General features: G+C 57.7%; 2 non-coding genes and 1 pseudogene across 2 annotated transcripts; all 3 read left to right on the forward strand.

Annotated features, from left to right (window-relative positions):
• Positions 1-1792: 1792 nt before the first annotated feature.
• On the forward strand, positions 1793-3701 carry LOC124772192. Its single transcript, XR_007013859.1, has one exon. It is a non-coding gene; the product is annotated as a small subunit ribosomal RNA (ribosomal RNA).
• Positions 3702-4052: 351 nt separating this feature from the next.
• Positions 4053-4207, forward strand: LOC124771845. Its single transcript, XR_007013551.1, has one exon. It is a non-coding gene; the product is annotated as a 5.8S ribosomal RNA (ribosomal RNA).
• Positions 4208-4395: 188 nt separating this feature from the next.
• Positions 4396-5000, forward strand: part of LOC124771558 — a 4222-nt pseudogene continuing 3617 nt past the window's right edge.

Genomic DNA, 5000 nt, shown 5'->3' on the forward strand with positions numbered 1-5000 from the left:
CTAAACCTGCTCTGTAATTGTTATACGACTCGTTCAATTAGTGTAGTGTTGCCCACCCGCAACCCTCGCAATATAGTTCGCTACTCGCACTGCCCGCTCCCCTGTGTATCGCTTCATGTTAAACACCTTGCAAGTCTTGCTGACTTTCCACATGCTCCTGCTGTACACTGTAATGTGGATGGCAGCAGGACGTACATGCCGCCCCTCCCCACGTCCCCACCTTGCCCCCCTGCCTTCGCAAGCTGGTTGGTGAGAAGTTTGCATGTTCAATGCCCTTCGCATGCGACGTACTCAGGCTACGTTGTGGTGCGGCCTGTGTCAACCGTCCGCTAATGTCGTACGCGTAAACCACAATCTGTACTGCACATTCGTCCTTATGTACCGAATGATACATCGTGGCACATGTGTGACCGTACAACGACTGCGCCCAAAAACGGCGGACCATACAGTGCAAATATTGTGCACGCAGCTACGTGTCGTCTCCCTATGAGAGCTGGATTGCAGTGTGGTACGCCATAGAGACGTGTGGGAGGAACGGACGCCGTGGATGGCGATCAGCATGAGCTGTCTGTTGATGTATTCGGACCTAGTCGTCTCTCCTCACACACCGTGATGGCATGGTGCACCGCGTTCCATATCTGCGACATGCTACAGAGGCCGGTTGACAGTCGTTCGAGCAATGGACATCGCATACGTACGGGGGCCACCTTCCACGTATTGTCTAGGCGTGCACATTTTGTTGCGTGTATGTGGGCAGACGTAGTGTGGCGTGACACCTGACACAGGCATGCAATAATCGTTGAAGTTGCAAATGGCGATGGACGCCTGCGTTTTCTGGTGAAGTTACGCAAATGAACAAATGGTAACCTGTTGTGGTGCGGTTGTTCTCGCTAGGGGTGAATCGGTGATGGCGACGATAGGTTGAGGTACGAACCGGTTGTTCCAGCGATACCCACCATGCCGACGAAACTGAACGGCATCTGGGTGTGAAGCGATACGCGGCGGTGGCTGGGTGGGACCGTCCCCGGCCGGTGAGGGGGCGCCTCCCGGCGTGCTGGCCGCGCGGTGCGTGGGCGCACGCGCTACAGCCGGCTGGTGGGGGCGGCCAGTGGCAGGCGCGCCGGCCGACGGACGCGGCAGGCGTCGCAGCTGCGCGCCGGCGCACCCTGCGCGCGGCGCCGTGCGGCCAAAGTAGGTCCTCGCGGGCCCGGTGCGAAGCGCGGTGGACATCTTCAGTGTGCTGGTCCGATTGAGGACTGTGTGCGTTGAGGATGCGCCGCCGCCCGGCGCTCGGCGCCGCGACGCCGTCTGCTGCTCGGTCGCCCCAGCGGTTCTCGCTGGTGGTTTGTATCGCAGCTGTGCGGATGTGTTGGCGCGTGCGCTGTGCTGGGAGAGTTCGCTTCGGCACCCAAGTGGGGCTTTTGTCCTTCTGTGGCGCTGGCGTTGGAGCTGCCGGTCACCGTAGGTGGCGCGTGTTGTCTCCCGCCGGCAATGCCACGACAGCACGCTCCCGGGCCTCTGTCGGCAGCGGCAAGCTCAGTTGGGAGCACGGGTGGTCGCACCGAAAGCGTCTACTCGCCTAACTCCGGGCGATTGCGCCTCTCTCGAACCCGACCAAGTACTTGGGACGGCGCTGCGCGCCGCCGGGACCTGAGAGGGTTTCGAGGTGTATTGTGCAGGGGAGCTCAGCCTCCTCCTGTTTGCAGAATGATTGAGCGGACGCTTGCGTGTTCGCGCGGGCCCCCGGGACACACTCCCGGGCGGCCGGCTGCTCAGCTCTAGTTGACGCAGCTCCCTGGTTGATCCTGCCAGTAGTCATATGCTTGTCTCAAAGATTAAGCCATGCATGTCTCAGTACAAGCCGCATTAAGGTGAAACCGCGAATGGCTCATTAAATCAGTTATGGTTCCTTAGATCGTACCCACGTTACTTGGATAACTGTGGTAATTCTAGAGCTAATACATGCAAACAGAGTCCCGACCAGAGATGGAAGGGACGCTTTTATTAGATCAAAACCAATCGGTCGGCTCGTCCGGTCCGTTTGCCTTGGTGACTCTGAATAACTTTGGGCTGATCGCACGGTCCTCGTACCGGCGACGCATCTTTCAAATGTCTGCCTTATCAACTGTCGATGGTAGGTTCTGCGCCTACCATGGTTGTAACGGGTAACGGGGAATCAGGGTTCGATTCCGGAGAGGGAGCCTGAGAAACGGCTACCACATCCAAGGAAGGCAGCAGGCGCGCAAATTACCCACTCCCGGCACGGGGAGGTAGTGACGAAAAATAACGATACGGGACTCATCCGAGGCCCCGTAATCGGAATGAGTACACTTTAAATCCTTTAACGAGTATCTATTGGAGGGCAAGTCTGGTGCCAGCAGCCGCGGTAATTCCAGCTCCAATAGCGTATATTAAAGTTGTTGCGGTTAAAAAGCTCGTAGTTGGATTTGTGTCCCACGCTGTTGGTTCACCGCCCGTCGGTGTTTAACTGGCATGTATCGTGGGACGTCCTGCCGGTGGGGCGAGCCGAAGGCGTGCGACCGCCCCGTGCGTGCTCGTGCGTCCCGAGGCGGACCCCGTTGAAATCCTACCAGGGTGCTCTTTATTGAGTGTCTCGGTGGGCCGGCACGTTTACTTTGAACAAATTAGAGTGCTTAAAGCAGGCAAGCCCGCCTGAATACTGTGTGCATGGAATAATGGAATAGGACCTCGGTTCTATTTTGTTGGTTTTCGGAACCCGAGGTAATGATTAATAGGGACAGGCGGGGGCATTCGTATTGCGACGTTAGAGGTGAAATTCTTGGATCGTCGCAAGACGAACAGAAGCGAAAGCATTTGCCAAGTATGTTTTCATTAATCAAGAACGAAAGTTAGAGGTTCGAAGGCGATCAGATACCGCCCTAGTTCTAACCATAAACGATGCCAGCCAGCGATCCGCCGCAGTTCCTCCGATGACTCGGCGGGCAGCCTCCGGGAAACCAAAGCTTTTGGGTTCCGGGGGAAGTATGGTTGCAAAGCTGAAACTTAAAGGAATTGACGGAAGGGCACCACCAGGAGTGGAGCCTGCGGCTTAATTTGACTCAACACGGGAAACCTCACCAGGCCCGGACACCGGAAGGATTGACAGATTGATAGCTCTTTCTTGATTCGGTGGGTGGTGGTGCATGGCCGTTCTTAGTTGGTGGAGCGATTTGTCTGGTTAATTCCGATAACGAACGAGACTCTAGCCTGCTAACTAGTCGCGTGACATCCTTCGTGCTGTCAGCGATTACTTTTCTTCTTAGAGGGACAGGCGGCTTCTAGCCGCACGAGATTGAGCAATAACAGGTCTGTGATGCCCTTAGATGTTCTGGGCCGCACGCGCGCTACACTGAAGGAATCAGCGTGTCTTCCTAGGCCGAAAGGTCGGGGTAACCCGCTGAACCTCCTTCGTGCTAGGGATTGGGGCTTGCAATTGTTCCCCATGAACGAGGAATTCCCAGTAAGCGCGAGTCATAAGCTCGCGTTGATTACGTCCCTGCCCTTTGTACACACCGCCCGTCGCTACTACCGATTGAATGATTTAGTGAGGTCTTCGGACTGGTACGCGGCATTGACTCTGTCGTTGCCGATGCTACCGGAAAGATGACCAAACTTGATCATTTAGAGGAAGTAAAAGTCGTAACAAGGTTTCCGTAGGTGAACCTGCGGAAGGATCATTACCGACTAGACTGCATGTCTTTCGATGTGCGTGTCGTGTCGCGCAACACGCTACCTGTACGGCTCGCCGTAGCCGTGCGCCGCGTGCGGAACCACGCGTGCCTCTCAAAACTAGCGGCAATGTTGTGTGGTACGAGCGCTGAAGCGCTGGAGCGGCTGGCCTGCGGCACCTGGCGCCTGGCGCCGGTTTTGAATGACTTTCGCCCGAGTGCCTGTCCGCTCCGGTGTGGAGCCGTACGACGCCCGTCGGCCGTGAGGCCGTTGGACACAGAACGCTGGAACAGGGGCTGCCACACGCCTCACTCCCGCCTATGCGACCGTCTTGAAAGAGACGGCGGAAACTGAGAAAAGATCACCCAGGACGGTGGATCACTCGGCTCGTGGGTCGATGAAGAACGCAGCAAATTGCGCGTCGACATGTGAACTGCAGGACACATGAACATCGACGTTTCGAACGCACATTGCGGTCCATGGATTCCGTTCCCGGGCCACGTCTGGCTGAGGGTCGGCTACGTATACTGAAGCGCGCGGCGTTTGCCCCGCTTCGCAGGCCTGGGAGTGTCGCGGCCGCCTGTGGGGCCGGCCGCGTCTCCTCAAACGTGCGATGCGCGCCCGTCGCCTGGCGGTTCGCATACCGGTACTTTCTCGGTAGCGTGCACAGCCGGCTGGCGGTGTGGCGTGCGACACCTCGTACAACGACCTCAGAGCAGGCGAGACTACCCGCTGAATTTAAGCATATTACTAAGCGGAGGAAAAGAAACTAACAAGGATTCCCCCAGTAGCGGCGAGCGAACAGGGAAGAGTCCAGCACCGAACCCCGCAGGCTGCCGCCTGTCGTGGCATGTGGTGTTTGGGAGGGTCCACTACCCCGACGCCTCGCGCCGAGCCCAAGTCCAACTTGAATGAGGCCACGGCCCGTAGAGGGTGCCAGGCCCGTAGCGGCCGGTGCGAGCGTCGGCGGGACCTCTCCTTCGAGTCGGGTTGCTTGAGAGTGCAGCTCCAAGTGGGTGGTAAACTCCATCTGAGACTAAATATGACCACGAGACCGATAGCGAACAAGTACCGTGAGGGAAAGTTGAAAAGAACTTTGAAGAGAGAGTTCAAAAGTACGTGAAACCGTTCTGGGGTAAACGTGAGAAGTCCGAAAGGTCGAACGGGTGAGATTCACGCCCATCCGGCCACTGGCCTCCGCCCTCGGCAGATGGGGCCGGCCGCCCGCGCGGAGCAATCCGCGGCGGGGTCGTGTCCGGTTGCCTTTCCACTCGCCGCGGGGTGGGGCCGTTCCGGTGTGCGGTGGGCCG

This window comes from Schistocerca piceifrons, unplaced genomic scaffold (genome assembly GCF_021461385.2).
Source record: "Schistocerca piceifrons isolate TAMUIC-IGC-003096 unplaced genomic scaffold, iqSchPice1.1 HiC_scaffold_936, whole genome shotgun sequence".
Taxonomy (NCBI): Eukaryota; Metazoa; Arthropoda; class Insecta; order Orthoptera; family Acrididae; genus Schistocerca; species Schistocerca piceifrons.